Source organism: Macrotis lagotis, chromosome X, assembly GCF_037893015.1.
Source record: "Macrotis lagotis isolate mMagLag1 chromosome X, bilby.v1.9.chrom.fasta, whole genome shotgun sequence".
Classification (NCBI taxonomy): Eukaryota; Metazoa; Chordata; class Mammalia; order Peramelemorphia; family Peramelidae; genus Macrotis; species Macrotis lagotis.
Genome location: NC_133666.1, coordinates 443,711,200 through 443,738,479, shown reverse-complemented (window position 1 = coordinate 443,738,479; position 27,280 = coordinate 443,711,200). Strand labels below are relative to the sequence as shown.

General features: G+C 36.3%; 1 pseudogene; it reads left to right on the top strand.

The window, feature by feature from the left end:
- The first annotated feature begins 1,154 nt into the window (after positions 1-1,154).
- LOC141498129 (elongation factor 1-alpha 1 pseudogene) lies at positions 1,155-2,632 on the top strand (annotated as a pseudogene).
- The last annotated feature ends 24,648 nt before the right edge of the window (positions 2,633-27,280 follow it).

The window sequence follows — 27,280 nt, the reverse complement described above, 5'->3', positions numbered from 1 at the left end:
CTCCTGATGTTCCAACTTGTCCATGGCAATCCCTTGACTAAGAAGTCTGGAAACTGCCACCATTCCTTTCAAATTCATTAATGTTTCATTCATAAATTATTTTGGAATCATAGGAGAATTCCTTAAACTCTCTTTATTATTTGTGATTACATTCTGGTCTTTCCTTGACTACATCATTCCGTTGACACTATCACATTTATGAACAAATATGTAATTTTTTATATTCAAAGTCCTTCATAATATAATCTCATCCCTCCCACTAGTCTTTTAACACCCTACCCCTCCCTCCTCAATTCAGTGTTACTGCCTGCCTCCCCCACAACAATGTGGTAATGAACTTCATTGTCTTATGTTGGTCATTTTCAGTAGTTATTTCTCATATGTGGAATTTTCTTTGGTTTTAATTTCTTTCTTTAGCATTCCTGGTTTCCTTCAATTCCTGGCTAAAGTTCTACTGTCTTCTGGAAGCGACCATGATTATCCTTAATTCTATTCCATTCCCTCTGATTTCCTATTCATCCTTACTATATCTTATTTACACATAATTGTTTTTATTTTGTCTTACCCATTAATTTCTGAGTTCCTTTAGAATAAGGACTATTTTTTATTTTTATTTTTTGCCTTTCTTTGTATTTCCAGCACCTAGCACAGTACAACGCATGTAGTATGTTGTTAATAAACATTTATTGATTGATTAACTGAGATGAGGAGGGAAAATTCCTCTCTTATATGTAGTTAAATGGCAATTAGATCTAGAAATAGAAGACCGACTTTTAGAAGCTGATTCACATTTTAAAAATCAGAAGACATAGGGGATAACTAAGTGGCACAGTGGATAGAGCACCAGCCCTGGAGTCAGGAGTACCTGTGTTCAAATAGGCCTCAGACACTTAATAATTACCTAGCTGCGTGGCCTTGGGCAAACCACTTAACCTCATTGTCTTGCAAAAAAAACCAAACAAAACCCTAACAATAAAAAAAAAAATCTCAAGACATTATGCAATTACTTAACCTTTTATGGCCTCAACTGTTCTTAACTTATAAGAAATCATTATATTATCAGTACTTATTCTATCACACAAGACTGTTATGAAATAAGTACTCTTTAAAGTATATGATTGCAGCTTTTTCGCAACGGGTTTGCCACCAGAACACAGGTGTTGTGAAAACCATTGCTAAACCTCCACAAAAATGGGCAAGGAAAAGATTCACATTAACATTGTTGTCATTGGACGCGTAGACTCTGGCAAGTCCACTACGACTGGCCACCTCATCTTCAAATGTGGTGGAATAGATAAAAGAACCATTGAGAATTTCGAGAAGGAGGCTGCTGAGATGGGAAAGGGCTCCTTCAAATATGCCTGGGTCTTGGATAAGCTGAAGGCTGAACGTGAACGTGGTATCACTATTGATATGTCCCTGTGGAAATTTGAGACCAGCAAGTATTATGTGACCATTATCGATGCTCCAGGACACAGAGACTTTATCAAGAACATGATTACAGGCACATCTCAGGCTGACTGTGCCATCCTGATTGTTGCTGCTTGTGTTGGTGAATTTGAAGCTGGTATCTCAAAGAATGGGCAGACCCTTGAGCAAGCCCTTCTGGCCTACACACTAGGTGTAAAACAACTGATTGTTGGTGTAAACAAAATGGATTCCACTGAGCCCCCTTACAGCCAGAAGAGATATGAGGAAATTGTCAAGGAAGTCAGCACCTACATTAAGAAAATTGTCTAGAACCCTGACACGGTAGCCTTTGTGCCAATTTCAGGTTGGAATGGTGACAACATGCTGGAGCCAAGCTCTAATATGCTTTTGTTCAAGGGATGGAAAATCACTCGTAAGGATGGTAAGGCTAATGGAACTACACTGCTCGAAGCCTTGGATTGCATCCTGCCTCCAACTCACCCAACTGACAGTCCCTCCGTCTACCCCTCCAAGATGTCTACAAGATTGTCGGTATTGATACTGTACCTGTTAGCAGAGTGGAAATTGGTGTTCTAAAGCCAGGAATGGTGGTCACTTTTGCCCCAGTCAATGTTACAACTGAAGTAAAGTCTGTTGAAATGCACCATGAAGCTTTGAGCGAAGCTCTGCCTGGGGATAACATTGGTTTCAATGTCAAGAACGTGTCTGTCAAAGATGTACGCAGTGGTAATGTGGCTGGTGATAGCAAGAATGATCCACCAATGGAAGCAGCTGGCTTCACTGCACAGGTCATTATCCTGAACCATCCAGGCCAAATCAGTGCTGGCTATGCACCTGTTCTGGATTGTCACACTGCTCACATTGCTTGCAAGTTTGCTGAGCTGAAGGAGAAGATTGATCGCCGTTCTGGTAAGAAGCTGGAAGATGGCCCTAAATTCCTGAAATCTGGTGATGCTGCCATTGTTGACATGGTTCCAGGCAACCCCATGTGTGTGGAGAGCTTCTCTGATTATCCACCTCTGGGTTGTTTTGCTGTCCGTGATATGAGGCAGACTGTTGCAGTTGGTGTCATCAAGGCAGTTGACAAGAAGGCTGCTGGAGCTGGCAAGGTCACAAAATCTGCCCAGAAGGCCCAGAAGGCTAAATGAATATTCTGTACAACACCTGCCACCCCAGTCTTAATCAGTGGTGGAAGAATGGTCTCAGATATACTTGGGGAGCCCCATGTGGCCACCAACACTTCTGGGGCTCCACTCACACCACAGCAGCCCCAGCAACATGATTGCCTCTATGTTTCTCTCTCTGTTTTCTACCTACTCTCAGTCTTAATGAACTTCAGAGCAGAGCAGACAATCCCTGACCTGTAAAAGGTCTGGATCCACAGCCTAAGCCCTGCCAATTACTTGCCAGAGCAAGAGGCAGCTGGGATGGCATGGAAGTGTGTGTGTGTGTGTATCTACTTTATAAGGCTAAATTACTGAAAGACAGAATTCCCTATTGTATTAATGGTCACTGTTTCCTAGAAATAATACCATGTTATCTATGGTCCTGGAAGAGAAATTTGAAAAGTTCTATTAAAATCAAATAGTTTCATTTAATAGACAATAATAAACTTTGTTTGAGACTAATCCCAAAGGGGCAAATCAATAAAGATTAAAGTTGAAAAGTACACTTTCATTCTACCATGCTATTGATGCATCCCTTACCTTTTCAAATAATTCCTCTAATATCTGTTAATCACCTCTACTACTGTTCAAGAGTAGATGAAATAAGCAAGGCCTTTTGAATGTCTAGTGGCAGCATTGTGTTCATATATAAGAAATATATATTTTAAGAACAAACAAACAATAAGTTAACTTGTTAAATCTTTTTAAAAGTTTTCATGACATTTATGATTCCCTAGAATTCTGATTTATATCTTTAAAAGCATACGTATATACTCTTTTACATTATTTCTTGTTATTATGTCTTAGATTTTTAAGCATTTAAATTCTTAAATATTTCCTTAGAGCTGTACCTGGACTCAGGAAGATCTCAGTTCAAATTTGGTTACTGAAACTATCTGTGTGACTATATTATCAATATTTGTTTCCACATCTATAAAGTGTTGCTCTTTGGAAGGGAGTATAGATGTATTTCATGCTTCCTTAGAAAGCAGAATTGTAAATGATGAGTAAAAGATTTAGAGTTGATACTTAAAGAACTTATAGATATGTCAATTGGAAAGGACTACTAATACAATGATAAATTCTCTGCTCTAACTTTTCACAATCCATCCCTTTCACTTCTTTTTTGTTTTCTTAAATATGCTTAAATGCTTATTAAATTTTCTCAAATATTGAATATTAAATAAATGAATATTAATTATTTTTCTTAAATATTAAATAAGTTTCTAACTACTAAATAAGGACTATATGCACCTAACAGTCTAAACATATTGGTCTACTTGCAGTTTCTCACCTACAATACCCAATCTTATATCTATATTCCTTTGTATTGACTGTATCATATGCTTAGAATGCTCTCCCACTATACCACCACTTCTTACAATTCCTGTTTTCTTTCAGTGTTTTTCCCCAAACAAAAAATGGCAATAGTTCTTTAGAAAGCTACATATTCTTCAATTACGTTTTTTTCTAAAATTTAGAGGAATGATGTACTTATTTACTATTTTACTTTATAGAAACACTACTCTATTCAGGAAAAATTGGTAAAGAAGACAAGACACTAATTAAAAAGATGGAACCATGTGGATGATGGTAAAATGGGATGAATGAAGAACTGTTTGAATAGTTAGACATAAATATAAATAAGTAAATAAGTAAGCAAATAAATAAATAAATAAATAAATAAGGTATCTTTTTTGGTTGGCATATGTGGACATCAGCACTTGGCATAAATGATTTACATAATATGCTAAATAAATGATAATTAATTGGAATTGAAATTCCAAGAGGATATTATTGTTTCGCAGCATTCTGTCTGTTGTGATGTTCTGGGACAATGAAGGAATAAAGATGGAAACTTGGATTTATCCAAGTACCTTACTTTCACTACATCATTCTGTCTAAAAATTATGATGAAAAGGCTTGTTTTCCAAGTATACTCTGATATGCTATTTACCCAATTTTACACACACACACACACATACACACACACACACACACACACACACACAAATGTCAGTCATCTAACTGCTATCTGATGTTTTTGGTGTGTGTGTGTGTGTGTTTACTTAAGAAGGATGCATTCTTTTCTCTTCCTAGTGCCATAAGCATCAAAAATGTTATTGTTTTTTTGACCCTCCCCAGTTGTGACTCATCCTGGATGCCCCAATTCTCTGTATATTCTGTTTAACCTTTTAATAATGTAATTGGAATAGTCCTGTCGATGCTCAGCTTAATCTCCAATGACTACATTCCTTTGCTATCCTGGTAGTGGTCTAGCTACACTTGCATATTGTTATCTCGAATAATTTCCTTATTTTTCTAACCAACTTTTGCCTGATAGTTTGTCACTTCTTCAGCTCCCATAAATTGGATCCTCTTTTTGACATCTAGTAAAAGCAGTTCTTTCAAATTTAAGTCCTATGCAGTTATATTTCTTACAGCTGCATTTCTGCCTTTGTATTTATTGAAATAAAATGCATATTGAAAATAATGAGGCAGAGATGTTGAAATATAAATAAAAGCCACCCAAGTTATTGCTAAGCATCATGGAGCAAGAGTTCTTAAACTTGAGGTCAATTAACTTTTATATACATATAGATAGATAGATATACATATTGCATTTTTAATGTAATTCTTTTCCTTTAAATCTTTTGCTTTCTATTTTATCATTTTAAAAACTTTTAACAAGGAGCACACAAACTTTAGTGCAATTGCAGGTGTTCAGGACATAAAATTATCCTCTTCCATTGTGGAACTTGCAATAGAAAGAACTAGTATTTATGTCCTTTAAATAGTCCAATCTTCTGCTTTCTGCTAACTTTAAATTCTAAATATAATGACATTATTATGTAAAATGAGAAATATTCAATGTGTTCATAAATTTAGAGTTTCATTTCAGTTAATAATCTAATTTTTAATTTTTAAGAAGATGAAATTGAATTATAGGTTGGATAAATTATTTACCTAAGGTCAAACATATAGTGTCAAACTAAGTGGCACTCTGAGACTCAAATCTAACAAGTCTTATTGCAAAGTAAATATTATTTCCACTGGCAGATGTCATGAAACACAATTCAATCCTTGACTGCAAGCCTTCACTTCATTGTTCTATCTCTTCCCCTCTCTCATTTGGATAGAAAGGCTTAGAATACAGATATAAAAGTGCAAACCAATTGCAGAGATGAAATGGAAGCTTATTCAGGTTTGGAATGAAATATGTAGGGCTTGGGATTTGAGATAAGAGGGGGGTGGGTGATGTAACCAGTACAGTCTCTATTTTATCTCTTTTTAAATCATTTCTTTTCTTTCTTGACACAATAGGTTTGAATCATGTTTGTTTTGTGGGGTAAAATACTCATCTATGTTGCATTGTCATATGAATTATGATATTTTAGAACATTTCTGTTATTTTGGTAAAAACTTAAGCCAAGGACAAGAGGTTTTGTAGACAACTCTTTTTCTTTTTCTGTTTTTTTTTTTTTGCAAGTCAAACGGAGTTAAGTGGCTTGCCCAAGGCCACACAGCTAGGTAAATATTAAGAGTCTGAGGCCAAATTTGAACCCAGGTACTGCTGACTCTGGGCCGGTTCTCTATCCACTGCACCGCCTAGCTGCCCCAGACAACTGCTTTTCTTTAGATTTTTATTATCTACTGCTTGACTGGAAAAGTTTTTCAATTCAGTCATCTAACTGCTATCTGATGTTTTTGGTGAAAGCATCTAGAAGGGTAAATAATAGATCAGCAACCAACACTAGTTAATTTATTTTTTTGTGTGTTTTATATACCAGGAAAGAAGTTCTCCTGGTGGAGGGGAAGGGTGCAGATTATAAACTCATCACAAAAATTCAGTATTCATTTACAAGACGAGATTGACAATTGTTATTTCATTTTGTTTAGCATGTAAGAATAATATTTTCAAAGTGTCTTATTATAGTCGATTATTTACTTTTCATAGCATCCCAGTAGGATTAAAAAGAAAAAAAAAACAATACCCCTATTGTTAATAAGAGAATTAAACAGAAAAAAATATTGATCAAAAGAAATAATGTATGCAGAGTTTGGCCAAACTTAAAGTGTGTATAAATTTCAGTCATTTTTATTTACATCATCTTTATTAAAAGATCTAGTAAAATATTCATACTCCTCTCTAGTTTCAATGACTTAAGTAAGGGAGAAATCATCAGAGAAGGGGAAACAAACATGATGTCTTTCTTATTCCGGTCTGTTGCAGGATTTTCTGGGTCATTATTTTGTTGCTTTTTCTTTGTTTTTCACTTAGAGAATAATCTAATTGAGAAGGTAAGGCTGGAATGTATGAATTGATGGATAAAGTAAATAGCACATAAGATAGCTAGGATCAATATTCTAGGAAACACAGGTCACAAATTGGACTCTTAGGTCCATGTCTAATGGTCTTCTAAATCATCATTACCATGATTTTACTTTCTAAATACTGTAAAACATTTCAATGTGTAAATAATTTAGCAACTTGGTTCTTTCTGGAATTTGGCCTCTCCTGAAACTTTTTGACCTAACCCCTGAGCAAGCATTTTCTTCTCTCTGAAATATGACACCTGCCACCAAAATATATGATATATTGGGACCATACCAAAATGTATTTTCTCAAAAATATATTTTGTATGGTGTAATGTTGAAAGCAGTGCAAAGAGTATTTGACATTCATCATTTCCTAAGGATAACTTAGAAAAATCTTTCTCTTTGTTCAACATTGAAATATTACTATTTCTAGATCCTTACCTCACAGATTGTGCTACTCAAGGAAATCCTTCATCTTGCATTTTATATGAATTATTTTTAATTTATTGAATGTTCAGCTGTTTTTATTTTTAATGATTTTGACATAGCTCTCTCACTCTCTCTGAGTGTGTCCATATAGCCAGCTATTTAGAGGTCAGGGACAGTTCATGACATCTGAAAAATAGAGAAAAAGAGTGAGAGTGAGAGCGAGAGCAAGAGAGAGAGAGAGAGAGAGAGAGAGAGAGAGAGAGAGAGAGAGAGAGAGAGTAAACATATATTTGGCTATGATTTTTCTTATCAAATATTCTAAAAGAAGACTTTATATCAGCTTGAATGAAGGAAGAGAACTAGAAGGCACAAATAAGTATGTGAGGCACAGCAAAGAGACATGATGTACAAAATATATAAGTAAAGTAAACTATAAGAAGACTGGAATATTGGGAGGATTTCAGATTGTGAAGATGTTTGAAAACCAAATAAAATATTTTATATTTTATCCTTGAAGTAAGGGGGGGTCATTCAGGTTTATTGAATATTGGGGAGATACAATAAGTCTTACTAAAATAAAGACTTTGATAGGATCAATTTGACAGTGGTGTGCAGGATGAATCACAATGTGGAGAGACTTGAGGCAGGAAAACCAGGAGACAATTGCAATAGTCCAGGTATAAGTTGATGAGGGCCTGTGCCCTAATGATTGCCATATTAGAAGGAAAAAAAGTATGTATATAGAAAAGATGCTAGGATGATTGAAATGATAGAACTTGAACACTGATTGACTATTGGGATTATGGAAGGAAGTGGAAAAAATTAAAGATGACATCTAAATTCTGATTCTTAAGTGACTTGGAGGAGGATGGCATCCTTTTCACTAATAAATAACTTAGGAAGAGTGTAGGGATTAGAGAGAAAGATCATGAATCCATTCTTTCACTTATTGAGCTTAGGATGTCTTCTGAACAACCTGAAAAGGAATGTAAATGGCCTTTGGTAACACTAGAGGGCAGTCACAATATGTTAGGGTTGGTTTTGTAATTATTGAACAACAGTTACAGTGGTGAAGTGTATAGAAATCTAGCCTAGCTTGAAGAAGACTCATCTCCTCAAATTCAACTCTGACCTCAGACACTATTAGTATGACCCTTAACCTTGCTTGCCTCAGTTTTCTCAGCTGTAAAATGTACTGGAGAAGGAAATGATAAACCATTCCAATATCTTTGACAAGCAAAGCCCAAATGGGTCAGATTATAACAAGTGCCCACCTAGTGCTTTAGTCTGTTTATATTTTATCTGCCTATCAGTCTATAATCACCAAAGGATGAGGATCACACCTTGATTTAACTCTATATCTCATTTATGTAGATGAATAATAAACCTATATTGGACACACAAATGGTTATTTCATGAGTCAAAAATGCTTGCCATACAATAGGCTTACAATTGAAGGAAATTATTTGTGAAACTGCTATTGATGTTAAGAAGTGGGGAAGTAATATGATAGGTTTCCTTCAAATTTTCAAAATGTTTATATGATTTTTTCCATCCTTTTGATTTGACTACATTCTCGCATTTAATCTTATACATTTGAAATGACTCTTCTTTACCAGTTGCTTTCTCACAATGTTTGTGAATGATAATGCATATGTGTGTGCTATTAATGATATTTTCCCCTTTATATATGGTGTTTTTTGGTATGGGTAGAACTGGATATCATGCAAGACAAATTTCTAGTGAGTATGAATCTGAAAATCTTGAAGTCTTGAAAAGTTAATTTCAATGATTATTTCATTAAGATTTTTCTCTTTGCTTTTACTCCTATTGAACATATTTCCGAGAATTTTCCATTGATTTCTAAGAAGAAAAACTGCCCAAATTGGGAAAGAAATAAAAAGAAATAAAATTATCCTGGAATAGGAAATTTAATGAGAGTGAAATGAAATAAAATGAAATAAAAGTTACTGCTTGAGCATCTATGGGAGGATTCTGACAGGATAGAATCTTCTCCTCTTTCCTTTTTAGACTCCTCTGGTTTTCATCTATTTCCCTATTTATTAATAGAACTCTCATTGTCATACTGAGACTTTGGCATGCAGGGGCTTCTTTTAGCATGAAATATCCCAGCACTTCTTTCTCCATACTCAACTCTCTTGCTATTTATAGAACAGGAAGATATATAATTGAGTATATATAAAATATAAATTTGCACATGCACATACTCAGAAATGGTATCCTATAATTCATTTCTCTTTCCTCCAGATCAAGAGCAACTACTCAAACATTTCTTCTACTGATAAATTTTGGCATTGAAATTTATACTTTCTTTTTTTTAGCTCCATCAGAAATCTTATTCCAGAAGTAATGTTTAAAATGTTTCCATTGGCAGTAAGTTCCAAGATAATTATGGCATCAAAAATTAATATGTATTTGTGAAATCATGTGCAACCCCAGATTTCATTATGTATACAAACACCAGTGTTATTAGAAAAGTATACTCTATCTCTCTTAGAGATGTGACTGATTATTGCATAGCCCAGGCGTTCTCATTCCTATTATTGTAATATTTTGCTTCATTTGCTAACTTAGTCAATGTCTTTATAGTAATGTCTTAGAGGAGGAAAACAAACCCAAACATAGTAGACAAATTAAGAAATAAAGGAAAGCTGATTGCGTACTGCTATCTATATATCATTATAGCTACCAATGATTGTTTTCATTTCATAAATGTTGAGATGCCACATAATTTTCAAAGGAGCCTCACATCTTTTCCCATAATAATAGTTCATGTCGCTCTAATTCTATAAACACACAAATATGTACATGCTCACCTACATGTACACACTCACATAAAGTCCATCTACTATATTCCCCACATCAGAAGTAAGAGGTTTTCAAGATATTCTCTGGCTAATGCTCTAATTTTAGTCCTAAAATTTAACTACTTAAATAGAAATAAATGAATTTGAGAAGAAATGAATCTCACTTTGATGATTGGCATTTGGGCTACTTTATAATTTGCAATATGATGCTGAAAGTTTGGATGATTTTTCTGACCATGTGAACTTGTCCTTTTCCACTTTGCTAACGCAGTGTTCATTACCTCATAGAAAAGGTATTTCACAGGGTGCAATTCTTAACTCAAACAAGGCCATCCTGATTGTGAATAGAGGTAGAATTTTTTTTCCAATGAGTTTTTCAAATTGTAGGAAAAGAAATGATATGTACCTTGTAAAACTGAATGAATTTCAAATTGACCAGTAATTTTTTTTTTGCTGCTTTCCAAGGGGTGAATTTTAGAGTTCTATCAAAAAAGACAAGGAGGAAAAAACACCATAAAATTAGAGCAGATTCTTTCCCTGAGTGAAAAGAAAAATGACAGAGAGAATGAAAGAGGCCTTGGACTTCAAATATAATGAAAGAAAGTGGTAATTTTTTTTTCCTGAACAGATGAGCCAGATGGCATTTACACAAAAGCATTAAAACTTGATGAATGCTTGAGAGTTTTCTTTAGTTCTTGTCACTTCAGAGAACATTTTATAAACATTTTCTTTAAAATGATGGGCCTGCAAGGTGATTGCTATACTTTCACTTTTGTATTATCAGTAGAAGTCTGACTCAGGTCACTAATGCATATGAGTTTCCATTGTTTAAAATCAGATTCAGATGGGGAATATATTGGTAAGTGTAGACCTTTCACCAAAAGCACTATTCCCCAACTTATATTATTCTTCTTCCCAAATACTTTAAATGATTTATCATTATCCACTAAATTAATAAAGCACTTAGTAGGTGTTATATAAATGCTTTTTATGTAATGTATATATATGTACATATATATATATATATATATATATGTATATATGCACATATATAAGCACATATATATGTTCCACTCATTATACTGGTCCTTTGAGTCCTCCATAATCTTAAAGAAACCTACTTTTTCAGTAGCATCTCAGACTTCTCTCCTCCATATGCTTACTATTTTGGATTGTCAGGGCTATCGCTTTACCTGGGTTTCCTCATATCTATTATTTTCTTCAAAGAATCTCTCATGCCTACAAAGAACAATAGTCTCCTTTTGAGAGGATAGAATACAAATTCCCTTTATATGGAGACTAATAATCAAGTGATTACTGAACTCTGGGTCACATGCCACCCTGTATTTTATGAGAGTCCATCCATCAGGGTCTCACCACATAGCTTACCAAATACCACCCTTTCTAGAAGATGGAAACTAAGCTACTAGTACTTTTGGATTTCATTAATTAGTCATTTTAATTTCAGTTTTATAGAATCAATTTTGATCTGAATGAGAATGTTTTTCTCATTGTATGCTTTTCCCACATGTAATTTCCAGATTTTTTTAATAATGAAAATCCCCAGGATTCTGGTCTTTTTCTCTTTTGGAGGTTTGTTATTTTTTATTTCTTATAAATAATGACTTAGTTTTATTGAATTATAGTTGTGATTTAATGGTATAATTATATTGGGGATATGGTGCTTTTAATAGTATTTTCCTTATGTGGAGGACACTGGGGAGCCAGCTTCATGTTTCATAGAGAGAGAGATGATGATGTGGAATGGATTTGCCTTGTAGAGATTGTGGAGCATTCATGTTCATTCTGGAACTAGTCAGCTAATTACAAGTTGAAGAGAAAGTCCTTTTATCGCTTATAGAGTTAATCAAAATTTTGTCTCAACTTTGGTCATCTGTACACTCAGAGTTCTCAAGGGACATCAGTGACTCCTTTATCCACTAGAACCAGTGAAAGTAGTGGTGATCTGGTGAATTTGAAGAGTCAAAAGAGTGATTTGACATTCTGGTATATAAAGTTCGGGTTTGTAGCCTGGACAGTATCAATAGCCCAAAGATAATTTGAGAATGAAATGTCTCTTTGTATACAGGCAGACCAGAGACCAAGACAGCTAAGAATGATGTCCCTTAACAAAGTGATATAAGGGAGAGAATGATTCCATGGTATTTTTACAAATACCATTGATTTTTTTTTTGTTGCATTGTAAAAGTATTATTCTTTTTTAAAAGTTACTTAATGATCAGTGGTCAAATGATTTTGGGTCAGAAATTCAAACTTTCTAGTGTAGAGAAAAGTCACTGTGCTCCACCTTCTTTTACATCACACTCCTTTAAATATGCTATTATATCCTCATTGCCATTATTTCTCTATGTTAAACTTCCACAGATACCTCAACATTTGTCCATGTTAGATTTGCCAATCAGGTAAAACTAGATGATAGTCTTTTTAAATTTTTTTCACTTAAAGCAATGGGGTTGAATAACTTCCCTATGGTCACACAGCTAGGCAATTATTAATTGTCTGAGGCCATATTTGAACTCAGATTCTCCTGACTCCAGGGCCAGTGCTCTATACACTGTGCAACCCAACTTCCCCCAGATGATAAAGTCTTGATCCAAAGACATTAGAAAAAAGATAACACCAAATCATTCATAGAGTATAGAACTCTGAGCAGGAACTTTTCTCTGCCTGGCTAAGGGATAGTGAACCAGATCACATTTTCAATACAATAATCCAGGAATAATATTATTTTTTCAACCCCTTTCTTCTGTGGTTAGTTATCACAACATGTTATTGACCACATAATTCATTAATCTTAACAGTAGTATAATGAGGTCTTAACAATTACCATCAGACTCATTCTATTTGTTGTTAATGTCAAAAAATCTGTGTGAGTGAAGGAGAAGAAGCTAACATGTGCACATAAAAGGATGAAAACTCAGTGAAGAATGAGTGAGATGATAAGTACCAGGAAACAAGTATGAAGCATATGAGCCCCCACTGTGACCTTGGCCCTTTTCTGGGAAGGGAATGATGATAATGAACCTGAACTGACTCCATTCCATCCTCTTTCCCCCCTAATTTATCTCCTCCTGTTCCTTCAATGAATACCAAAATATCCATAGCAATTATTCAATATGTTATCTCATATGCAATATTTGCATAGATTCAGCCTTGGCTTAGTGGTAACAAAGGCAGATTCAATCAAGTCTTAAGTTCTGCCAATGCAAAATACTAGATATTTTACCTTGGACAAGTTGCATAACATTTCAGTGTTCCAGGCAAGTTTCTTAAATCAATAAATGTAGAGTAGGTTACAATCAACTTAGGTTTAAGAAATGCTACAAGGGAAGTTGCTAGTGAAATCCAGGGAAATCACAAGCATAGGTAAAACAAGTTTTTGCACATTATTTTTTTTTTTCTGAGTACTACCTTATAAGATAATTCCTCTAAAGGAAACTTTAAAATAGCAATTTAGAGAAGAAAGACAGAAATCAATTAAAGAAATATTGAACAGAGTATGAATACTTCTGACAGGGCCAAGCAAAATGATGTGTGAAGTTCTGGGAGGTCTCAACAACTTTTGTTTGGGGCATCAGGAGGAACAACCTAGAGCATTATTTTCAGGAAAGAAATCTGGGGTATTTAAAATAAAAATTTACCAGAAGACAGGGTTTGCTTTGTTTTTTTTCATTTAAGTACATGATAAAATTCAATATACATAAAAGACATTTATTTAATGATGTGCTAATTGAATTTAATAGGCTATAAGTATAATATGAGTGAACAGTTTGATTTGATAACCAAAAGAATTAAGGCAATCTTAGGTCACAAATAGAAATTTTGTCAAAAATCAATAAAAATGATGCTTGAGAAAAACACTCTTCTGGTCAGACTATACCCACAATATTATTTTCAATTACTAGTGCAATAAATTAGGAATAATATTGAAAAATTTAATATGTTTCTATCATGGTGACCTAAATGATGAGTAGACTGACATCTATGACACACACAAAACTTCAAAAACCTGTCGAATTTTCATCTAGAGAAATAAAGGCAGTGTGAATCTAATAATAAACCGACATTTTCCTAGTTTTACAGTTATCGTAGCTCACAATTCAAAGATGGAAGGTTTGATCATACTGATGATTTGTCCATTGAGAGACAGGTTTGGCTGTATTGAGTTCACATTCTGTTGCTAGATATGTTCTGCTGGTGCTTGCAGTCGAGCCTCACTGATAGCAGGAGGAAACAAAACCAATTCAAGGGCAACAGACTCCCACAGTAGCCAAATCATCTCCAATAATCCTGTTTCCTATCAATTAGACCCTGTTTCTTGGGGTAAAATGATTCCAGTAGGAGGCAAGTGAGAAGGATTCCTTGCACAGCACACCTTCATTTAACAATTGTGCAATTATTCCTTCTCATGATTTATCTGGTTGGTATGGTTCAATATATTACCGAAGGATTACTCATAATAGTAGAATAAACCAAGTCAACATAGCAAAGGCTGGAGAATTAACAGAAATCATGAAAAACTGCCTGAGAAAGATTGCATTTTAGTTTTGCCTTGAATTATGCCAGGGAAACTAAGAGGCAGAGATGAGAGAAGAGAGCATTCTATGAAGGGATAGTCAGTGAAAATACTGAGTAAATAAATCGAACAACAAGGAAGAACAAGAAAACCATCACTGGATTACAGAATGACTTTTTGCTTCTTGTTTTTGTGGTTATGGTTGTTATTGTTTTACTCTGACGAGGGGAATATGTAAGACTACTGACAAGGAGCTAAGTCTGATTATACTGAACCACAAATAGATTATTTAATATTTGACCTTGGATCTAAAAAGAAGCCACTGGAATTTAAGAGGGTTGTGGTGAGAAGGTTAAGTCCTCTACTTTAGGAAAAGCATTTTGATAAATGAATGGAGCCTGCACTAGATTGAGAAGAGATATGACAGACCTAGCAACAAGCAGGCTACTGTAGTAGTTCATGTGTGTTGTGATGAGTTTTTGCTCCATGTTGATGGAAGTGTCAAAAGAGAGAAGGGGGATTATGTAAAAAAATATTTCAATAGCCTCCTTCTTTGAATTTCAGCCTTAGAGGACACCCTATTATAATCTTTTCTCCCTTTAGCTGCCACAATGATTTTATCTCTTGTCATTTCTCCATGAAAAAAACCTCCAGAGTCCTGTTGTCTCTAAGATAAAATATAAACACATTTTTCTTCAGAAATGAATTATCAAAACTGGTCTACATATTCATTTTCAGGCTTACTATAGATTTTTTCTTTTCTACCATATTATAGTTAAGCAAAACTAAATATGAACATGAACACTTCTGTTTCCTCTCTCCATAGTTTTCTACTTGTTGATCTATACCATTCTTTCCTTATTTTCGGCTAGTTTCCTTCATATCTTATCTTAATTGGTACCTTCTACCATATATTTTTCTTATAACAGAGCTTCTAATGTTCTCCCCAATATCACCTCTACATTCATCCCTCAAAAGTGTGCTTCTGCTTCTGTATAATCAAATATATACATATTGTGTCTTCTCCAGTTACATTATCAGTTACTTGATGGTAAGGACTGATTGATTCCCTTTTGTTTAGTTCCCTGCCTATAACATTATCTTAGATGTATGTAGTTTATACTTACTAAATAATTATATTTGACTTCCTTAATAGAATGGTATTTCCCTTTCTTAGTATAATATAAGATACTTGCAGGTAGTCACTGCATTGTTTGTTTCTTTGTATATTCCTAGACTTAGCTCAGTACCTATGTTTCAATAATTTTAATTTAATTATGCAAATTTTGCTAAATTAAAACCTCTAGATATTTTTCAAATGAACTTCTTGGAGTCATATTTCCCTGTCCTATACTTATAACATTGATCTGAGAAAAAATATATTTAAAAAAATGAATAAGTATATATTTTCTTTGTTAAATTTAATTTTGTTACTTCTTGTTATTCTGAATACATTTTAAATCTTAATTCTGTCATCATTACATGAAGCCTGACTTTCTCCTGACCAAAGAGCATCAACAGAATAATTTTTTTCATTCCCTTGACCAAGAGTGACTCCTGTTCTCTAAGATAAAAAGTAAAATGCCACGTACTTAATGCTATAGTGAAAAATTGCCTTTTAAATCACCTGAATTATCTGATTTAAGCGTAATGTCTTAAATCTCAATTAATTCCAAATGCTGTATATATAATAGAAATTCTGATCTAGTTACCAGTTGTTTAGATATTTCATTTCAAAGAAGAAATTGTTTAAAAACTCTTTAATTGGGGTGAGAACCTAAAATGTGATATGAGAATGACTTTCACTGTCAGTATCTCTGATACATATAGTGTACAACTTAATGTGTGATGAAATCTCTGGTATTTATGGAAGTTGCTTTGTTTGAGTTAGAAATAACTAACTTTGCTTTTCAGAGACCGCACTTAAATGCATACATAGTTTATAAACATATTAATTTGTGTGTACATAAATATATATAAATATGTATATTAGGCTATTGAGATTTTTTGCTATGATAACTACCACAGCTTCATTGTGTCTGCAATTTCAAAAGGGTATGATATTAATATCTGTATTTTGTATATAAACTTCAAAGTTTTCCTGCATTAAAAAATAAAATGCATATTAATTACTTAAGTGATAATTCACCAAATATAAGATATATATTCAGGAACATATTTTCTTTTAAAAGTACAGAATTGCTACTGAAACAAGATTTTAGATTAGAATTCTCATTATTCTTCATTTAGTTTATTCATATAAAATCTGTTTTGAGCTTCCTCAATACCAGGGGATACAAAGAGTCTCTCAATGCTAGACTTTGTCACACCTGATTAGAAAACTAAGGCCCTTTCCTGACATGTCATTGAATTGTCAATCACCATCTGACACCCTTGAGGAAAAGATTTCACAAGCCACTTTGAAAGTAATATAAATATTAAGGTCATTTCCCTTTAATTATTTTTTTCTCTTTTTGAGGGGAAAAAATTCCCTTAGAGTGAATCTTATGATGAATAAGCAATTTTTCTTCCTTTTTCTTTTTTTTCTTAAAGGAAGTTTTTTTTCTTTTTTCTTTTATTCATTTACTATCTGAAGCTTTGCTTTAGAATCAGCTTTTTCATTATCCTCCTTAATGTGATATGAATCAGATAACAAGTTTAATACCACTAATTATACATGTGCCCAGGTTTGATTTGAGAAAAAGAGCAAAAATATTTATATCCTTTCTAACTGATTTCATTTTCTCCCTTTTTCTCCCTTTTTTGTTCTGTTTCTCCTCACATTAGACAGTGATAATGCATGTAACAAGGATATTCAACATCTTCCGCAAATCAATCTTCAGCAAGTTTATTGCCAAAAGAGGCTTCCAAATGCATGCATAAGCCAGACCACTGGACTTCTGTAATGTGGGACATTTTTGCAAAATATGTACTTCACCACTGAGATGTTTATCACCAAATGATATGAATAGATGGGCTTCTAAATGTTTTAATATTATGACTGAACATATTCAACATATTCATGTTCATCTATTGCAAAATTTCTTTCAGTTTTTTGAAGGAAAAATATCACTGCTCTGTCTAAAAGCATGAGAGACATCAGTGACAGTAAATTGAAGTTGAGGTTCAAGGTGATTATCCAGATAAGTCAATTTCTATATTTGCTACTCTAAAAAGTGTTTCTCTATTGCAGGAGACTTTGGTGACACCCAAAGTCCATATCATTTTTTTAACATATAAAGTCCCCTTCTAACCATTTTCAACATAAATAAAAACATATTCAGAACTTAGGAAATTCTTAAGAATAATAAGATAAATAAAGGGCACTGGGGAAGAGGATCATAAAAGCTATAAAATGAAGGCATTTCAAATCAAAGATAATTTATTAAAAGATTTATGTGGATCTATCATAATTTTTTTGCTTCTTTGCCACTATGAGAAGAAACAATATCAAGAAAGATATAGGGGTGCAGCCAAGATGGCGACAATAACGGATGGAGTCTTAGGCGCTCTCCGATAAAACTTCGAAACTAATGACTCTAACTAAACTTTCAAGAGACAGAACCCACAAAGGGACCCAGAGAGGCAGTTCTCCTACTCAAAGTAACCTGGAAAAGAGCAGAAAGGCTCTGCTCTCTGGGGTCGGAGGGGTGGCCCGACACAGGGTGGCCGTCCAGAGCAAAAGAAATGCAGCCTTCCAGAGGCAGCCCCAGGGAGCTGGGAGCCCCAGATCACAGCAGCGGGAGTCTCCTGAGCTATATCCTGGGGAGCGCAGGGCACAAAGTAGGGGATCAGCGCGGGACCTCTGACAGAGTGAGGACATGGAGCCCAGCACTCAGGGCACACAGCAATCAGCTTGACCACCACAGCCCAGATCCAGAAACAGAAGCAGGCAGAGCAGGTAAGCAGGAACCCCCAGGGCATGATCCCATTGAGCTGAGGGAGGGGAGTGAAGAGAGACTGCAGAGCTCTGTCCTTTGCCTCTGGAACAGGACTCTGGGGCTCTGAACACATTCAGAACCTGATTGCATTCTAGGCCACCCATAGAACAGCAGACCTCCCACACCTCAGCCCCGTGGCAGAGGGGGGCGCATATGGTCATTCACAGACCAGGAGGGAGGACAGAGCCTCACACACTGAGACCCTTGTGGGAGTGTCCCAAAAGGTCAGGAAGCACCCCAAAACCAGTCCCAGGCTGGGAAAATGAGCAAGAAGAGAAATAAAAGGAAGACAATTGAGAAATATTTTGCAATTGAGTACAAGAAGGATCAAAATACTCAGTCTGAAGATGAGGAAGCACAAGCTCCTGCATCTTAAAGACTCCAAGAAAAACAGAAATTGGGCTCAGGCTATGACAGAGCTCAAAAAAGACTTTGGAAATCAAATGAGGGAGTTGGAAGAAAAACTGGGAAAAGAAAGGAGAGAGATGCAGGAAAAACATGAAAATGAAGTCAGCAGCCTAGTCAGGGAAATACAAAAAAATATTGAAGAAAATAGCATGCTAAAAAACAGCGTAGGTCAAATGGATAAAACAGTTCAAAAAGTTATTGAGGAGAAGAATGCTTTAAAAAGCAAAATTGGCCAGATGGAAAAGAGATAAGAAAACTCTCTGAGGAGAACAAATTCTTCAGACAAAGAACAGAATTCAGGGAGATTGATGAATTTACCAGAAATCAGGAATCAATACTTCAAAAATATAAAAATGAAAAATTAGAAGAAAATGTGAAATATCTCATTGAAAAAACAACTGATATGGAAAACAGACTTAGGAAACACAATGTAAAAATTACAAGAATACCTGAAAGTCATGATCAGGAAACGAGCCTTGACATCATTTGCAAAGAATTACTACAGGAAAATTGCCCTGATATTCTAGAAGCAGAGGGAAAAATAGAAATGGAGAGAATCCACTGATCCCCCAGAGAAAGAGATCCCAAAAAACCAACCTCTAGGAATATTATAGCCAAGTTCCAGAACTCCCAAGTCAAAGAGAAAATATTACATGCATCCAGAAGGACACAGTTCAAATATTATGGAGCTGCAGTCAGGATCACCTAGGACTTAGCAGCAACTACATTGGAAGCTCATAGGGCTTGGAATATAATATACCAGAAGGCAAAAGAGCTTAGAATGTAGCCAAGAATGAACTACCCAGCAAGGCTGAATGTCCTCTTCCAGGGAAAAAGATGGATTTTCAATGAACCAGGGAAATTGCGAATGTTCCTTTTGGAATGGCCAGAACTGAACAAAAGGTTTGATCTTCAGATACAGGACTCAGGTGAAGCATAGAAGTGGGGGAGAAGGGGAAAATATGAGGGACTTAATGATGATGAACTGCATGTATTCCTGTATAGAAAAATGATGCTGATAATACTCATATGAACCTTCTCAGCTAATAGAGCAGGTAGAGGGAGCTTTAATAGTTGAAGCACAGGAGAAAGCTGAATTCAAAGATAAAATATGGTGCAAAAATGGAGTCAATAGAAAAAAGGGAAATGTAATTGGAGAAAGAAAAAGGAGACGGGGAATAGGCCAAGACATTTCATATAATAAGATTTTTCTTTATTACAATGAGCTATTGCAATGATATGGAAGGGGTGAGGAAAGGGGGAATGAGGGAACCTTTGCTCTCATCAGAGTGGCTAGGAGAGGAAACAGCATATATACTCAATGGGGTATAGACTCTGGAGTAAGAACGAGGGGGGAGCAGGGGGAAGGGGTGGGGATGTGAATAAAGGAGGAGAGGATGGACTATGGCGGAACAGTGGTCACATATAACACATTTTCTTTTTTACATTTTGCAAGGATCTGGGATTGGAAGGCCTGTCCAGGACCATAGGGCCAGGTGGATGCTAGGCCTAAGAGGTGGTATGGGGCCTCAGGGCCTCTTGGCCCCAGGACCAGCAATCTGTCTACTGCACCAGTCAACTACACTATAGCAGAGTCAGAGTGAAAGGAGGTAGAACATATAGCACATGGCAGTGGAGAAATAAGAAAGGAGGGAGTTGCTATCAGTCATGGCAATGTTGGAAAAATATGGAAGTAACTTTTTCGATGGACTTACCATAAAGAATGTGATACACCTATGACAGAGTTGTTGGTGTTGGAACAAAGACTGAAGCACATTTTTTATTGTTATTATTTGGGGGAGGGTGCAGGCCAAATGGGGCTGGGTGGCCTGCCTGTAGATGCATAGCAGGGTAATCGTTGGCTCTCTGAAGCCAGATTTGGACCCGGGTACTCCTGGCTCAATGGCCAATGCTCTGTCTGCCACCCAGCCACCCCTATTATTATTACTATTATATTTTATTTTGGGTCTTTTTTTTTTCTTCTTTTTGGTTTTTGCAGGGCAGTGGGGATCAGGTGGCTTGCATGTCATACGGCTGCATGAATGCTGAGTCTACGGGGCTGGATGTGGGCTCGGGTGCTCGTGGCTCCAGGGCTGGTGTTTTGTCCATTGTGCCACCTGACCATACCTACAATTACTACCACCATTTTTTTAAATTTTAATATTTTTTTTCTCTCCCCTTTACTTTATCGCTCAAGCAAGTCTATATTTATGGGGGGAGGGCATATTTCGTTTACCCTAAAACAAGAATATTTTATTAATGTAAAGAAAACATTTATACAAAATGAGAATAAAAAATAAAATTAAAAAAAGAAAGATATAGATTCCTGTTTATTCCATAAGGAGGAGGATGAAAATGTTTACTTTGAATTTTACCTTTTGGTTCCAAAGTCAAATTTGAAAGTTCAGTTTCTTTACTTTGTCTCATTGACTACATTGAAAAAAAAATTCTAGAATTTGTCTGAGATTGAGGCATCTTTAAATATCATCAGTTTACCCTTGTACCCCCAGAATGTATCATTTCTATAACATCTTTAAGAAGTGGCAGCCCAACAATGACCCTGCTATGTGGCTCCAGGCAGACCACCCAGCCCCATTTGCCCTGCACATGTGGGTGATTGTTGGGTGGATGGGGCCGGATATGGGTTTGGGTGCTACTGGCTCCAGGGCTGGTGCTTTGTCCATTGCACCACCTGGACATACATATAATTATTACTATTTTTTTAATTTTAATTTTTTTTCTCTCCCCCTTTACTTTATCATTCAATTGAGTCTACATTTTGTGGGGGGGAGTGGGTATTCAGTTTAAACAAGAATATTTTATTAATGTATAAAAATTATTTGTACAAAAAGAGAATAAATAATTATTAAAAAAATGAAGTGGCAGTGCAAACATTGTGTTTGATAAGACAGGTGTAGGAAAAAATGAATTCTCTCTATTGTCAAGAAAGTTATGTGAAAATTGATGCCCCTTTGACCAATATTTGGATGATCTAAGTCACTTACCCCATGTCATCATTTTATAAAGCCCACCTCCCAATGTGTTAAGGAATCAGAATTAATTACTACCCATCAGGAACAGCCACTCTTCAAAGGACATATAAACTATGAGTTCAAAGCCATTAGTGGATCTTTGGTCTAGGAGAACATCAGGTGGTCATTCATTTATAAAGATGCTGGCAATATTAATAAAATAATTAAATTAAAAAAAGAAGTAGATGTCAAGAAGATCCATAAAACAAGAAAGGAAGGGCTAAAGAATGTAAATTGACAGTTTTCAAGGGAAGAAATCTAAGCTCTCAAAAATGATATGGGGGCGGAGCTAAGATGGCGACAAGAAGGGAGAATCTTAGGAGCTCTCTGATAAAATTCATCAGCTAAGGACTCTAACTAAATTTTTGAGAGACAGAACCCACAAAGGGACCCAGTGAGGCAGTTCTCCTACTCAAGGTAACCTGGAAAAGAGCAGAAAGTTTCTGCTCCCCGGGATTGGAGAGGCGGCCTGCCAAAGGGGTGGCCCACCAGAGCCAAAGAACTTCAGCCTCCCGGAGGCAGCCCCAGGGTGCTGGGAGTCTCAGCTCACAGCAGTGGGGGAGTCTCCTGAGCTGCACCCCAAGGAGCACCGGGCATAAAGTGGGGAAATAGCTGGGCAGGGGACCACTGTCAGAGTGAGCACATGGAGCCCAGCCCTCAGAGCACACAGGGAGCAGCTTGGTTTATCCCCACCCCTGATCCAGGAAACAGAAGCAGGTGGAGCCTGTAAGCAGGAGCCCCCAGGGCATGAGCCCATTGAGCTGAGGGAGGGGAGTGAAGAGAGACTGCAGAGCTCTGTCCTCTGCCCCTGGAACAGGACTCTGGGGCTCTGAACACATTCAGATCCTGATCGCAGTCTAGGCCCCCCCATAGAACAGCAGGGACCCCCCCACCTCTGCCCCATAGCAGAGGGGGGTGCTTATGGTCATTCACAGACCAGGAGGGAGGAAAGAGCCTCACACACTGAGACCCATGTGGGAGTGTCCCAAAAGGTCAGGAAGCACCCCAAAACCAGGCCCAGGCTGGGAAAATGAGCAAGCAGAGAAACAAAAAGAAGACTATTGAGGAATATTTTGCAAATGAGCCCAAGAAGGATCAAAATACTCAGTCTGAAGATGAGGAAGCACAAGCCCCTGCATCTAAAGACTCCAAGAAAAACAGAAATTGGGCTCAGGCTATGACAGAGCTCAAAAAAGACTTTGAAAATCAGATGAGGGAGTTGGAAGAAAAATTGGGAAAAGAAAGGAGAGAGATGCAGGAAAAATGCGAAAATGAAGTCAGCAGCTTAGTCAAGGAAATCCAAAAAAATGCTGAAGAAAATAGCATGCTAAAAACCAGCTTAGGTCAAATGGATAAAACAGTTCAAAAAGTTATTGAGGAGAAGAATGCTTTAAAAAGCAAAATTGGCCAGATGGAAAAAGAGATAAGAAAACTCTCTGAGGAGAACAAATCCTTCGGACAAAGAATAGAATTCAGGGAGATTGATGAATTTAACAGAAATCAAGAATCAATACTTCAAAACCAAAAAAAAAGAAAATTTAGAAGAAAATGTGAAATATCTCATTGAAAAAACAACTGATATGGAAAACAGACTTAGGAAAGATAATTTCAAAATTATTGGAATACCTGAAAGTCATGATCAGGAAAAGACCCTTGACATCATTTTCAAAGAATTACTACAGGAAAATTGCCCTGATATGCTAGAAGCAGAGGGCAAAATAGAAATGGAGAGAATCCACTGATCCCCCAGAGAAAGAGATCCCAAAAAACCAACGCCTAGGAATATTATAGCCAAGTTCCAGAACCCCCAAGTCAAAGAGAAAATATTACATGCAGCCAGAAGGACACAGTTCAAATATCGTGGAGCTGCAGTCAGGATCACACAGGACTTAGCAGCAGCTACATTGGAAGCTCGTAGGACTTGGAATACAATATACCAGAATGCAAAAGAGCTTAGAATGCAGCCAAGAATGAACTACCCAGCAAGGATGAATGTCCTCTTCCAGGGAAAAAGATGGACTTTCAATGAACCAGGGGAATTTCAAATGTTCCTTTTGGAATGGCCAGAGCTGAACAGAAGGATTGATCTTCAGATACAAGACTCAGGTGAAGCATGGAGAGTGGAGGAGAGGGGGGAAATATGAGGGACTTAATGATGATGAACTGCATGTATTCCTGCATAGAAAAATGACACCGATAGTACTCATATGAGCCTTCTCAGTTAATAGAGCAGGTAGAGAGAGCTTTTATAGTTGAAGCACAGGAGAAAGCTGAATTTGAAGACAAAATATGGTGTAAAAATGGAGTCAATAGAAAAAAAGTGAAATGGAACAGGAGAAAGAAAAAGTAGAGGGGGAATACTCCAAGATATTTCACATAAGATTTTTTTTTTTTATTACAATGAGCTATTGCAATGATATGGAAGTGGGGAGGCAAGGGGGAATGAGGGAAACTTTGCTCTCATCAGAGATGGCTAGGAGAGGAAACAGCATATATACTCAATGGGGTATAGACATCTGGAGTAAGAAGGAGCAGGGAGCAGTGGGAAGGGGTAGGGATGTGAATAAAGGAGGAGAGGATGGACCATGGGGGGAGACAGGTCAGATATAACACATTTTCTTTCTTTCTTCTAGCAAAGGGCTGGGATTGGAAAGCCTGCCCAGGACCATAGGGCCAGGGGGATTCTGTGCCTAAGGGGTGGTATGGGGGCTCAGGGCTTCTTGGCCCCAAGACCAGGGATCTGTCTGCTTCTCCACTCAGCTACGCTACAGTAGAGTCAGAGTGAAAGGAGAGAAAAAATAGAGTACATGGTAGTGGAGAAATAAGAAAGGAGGGAGTTTGATCAGCAATGGCAAAGGTGGAAAAATATGGAAATAACTTTTGTGATGGACTTATAATAAAGAATGAGATCCACCCATGACAAAGTTGTTGGTGTTGGAACAAAGACTGAAGCACATTGTTTCTTATTATTATTTGGGGGAGGGTGCAGGGCAAGTGGGGCTGGATGGCCTGCCTGGGGCCACATAACGTGGTGATCTTTGGGTGTCTGGGGCTGGATTTGGACCCAGGTGCTCCTGGCTCAAGGGCCAATGCTCTGTCTGCCACCCAGCCACCCCTACTATTATTACTATTTTATTTTATTTTGGGTCTTTTTTTTCTTTCTTTCTTTTTTTTTTGCAAGGCAGTGGGGATCGGGTGGCTTGCTTGTCACAAGGCTGTGTGATTGTTGGGTTTATGAGTCTGGATATGGACTCGGATGCTTGTGGCTCCAGGGCTGGTGCTTCGTCCATTGTGCCACCTGGCGATACCTACAATTATTACTATTATCTTTTTATTTTAATTTTTTTCTCTCCCCTTTACTTTTTTAGCCCCAGCAAGTCTATCTATATTCATTGGGAAGGGGGGTATTTTGTTTACTTGTAAACAAGAATATTTTATTAATGTAAAAAAATTTGTACAAAATGAGAATAAAAAATAAATTTAAAAAATGGTATGAAGTAAGAGATGGAGAACATCATTAAAAACAAACTAGATAATTTTGATTACAATAAATTAAAAAGCTTGTGCATGGACAATGTAAGCAAGATTAATAGAAATGTAGCAAATTGGGAAACAATTTGTACAGTGAGTATTTCTGACAAAGGCCCAGGTCTAAAATATACAGAGAACTGAGTCAAATTTTCAAAAAAAAAAAACCAAGCCATTCCCCAATTGACAAATTATATAAAAAGGCAATTTACAGATGAGGAAATCAAAGTGATCCATAGTCATATCAAAAATCGCTGTAAATCATTACTTATTAGAGAAATGCAAATTATTACTCCTCTGAGGTACTACCTCACACCTCTCAGACTGGCCAATATGACCAAAAAGGACAATGACCAATGTTGGAAGGGATGTGGGAAATCTGGGACATTAATATATCCGACCTTTCTGCAGAGCAATTATGAATTATGCCCAAATAGCAACAATAATATGCATACCCTTTGATCCAACAATACCACTACTAGGTCTATACCCTGAAGAGATTATGAAACAGGCTAAATAACCACTTTTATGAAAATATTCATAACAGCCCTTTTTGTAGTGTCAAAGTATTGGAAATCAAGTAAATGTCCTTCAGCTGGAGAATGGCTAAACAAACTGTGGTATATGTATGTCATTGAATGCCATTCTTCTATTAGAATCCAGGAGGGTTAGAAATTCAGGAAAGCCTGAAATGATTTGCATGAACTGATGCTGAGTGAGATGAGCAGAACCAGAAAAACAGCAACATGGGAATGATGCTCAACCTTGATGGACTTGCTCATTTCAACAGTGCAACAATCAGGGACAATTTTGGGATAACTGCAATGGAGAATAACATCTGTATCCAGAGAAAGAATTGTGGAGTTTGAACAAAGACCAAAGACTTTTAATTTAGTAAAAAAAAAAAAACAAAAAAAAAAACAAAAAACTTGTTATCTTATTCTATAATTTTCCATCTGTTATACTTTACTTTTCTTCCTTAAGGATATGATTTCTTTCTCATCATATTCAAATTAGATCAATGTATCCCATGAGAACAATATAAAAACCAACAGACTGCCTTCTGTGGGCAAGGTGGGGAGGGAAGTGAAGTAAGATTAGGGGAAAAATTGTAAAACTAAAAACAAATAAAAATCTTTCTTTAAAAAAAGCCATTATACTACCTCTAAAGATTCTAACTCTGAAGTTACTAATGTCTGTTGTGGGCATTCTCCATCAAAGGTCCCCTAAAATTGATTATTGCGCTGATGGAGAAAGTAGGTCCATTAAGGTTGATCATCACACTCATATTGCGGTTCTGCTCATCTCACTCAGCATCAATTCATGCAAGTCTTTTCAGGTTTTTTCCTGAAATCACATCCCTCCTGGTTTCTATTAGAACAGTAGTGTTATACCATGTTATACCATGCATACATCACAATTTGTTCAGCCATTTCCCATCAATTTCCTGTTCTTTGCCACCACAAAAGGGTTGCCATGAATATTTTTGCACAAGTGATATTTTTACCCTTTTTCACCATCTCTTTAGGGTATAGACCCAATGGTAGTATTGTTAGATCAAAGAGTGTACATATTTTTATTACCCTTTGGGCAAAATTCCTAAATCATCTAATGCTATTGCTTCCATGTCTATTTTCAGTTTATCCTGTGTACTTGGGGC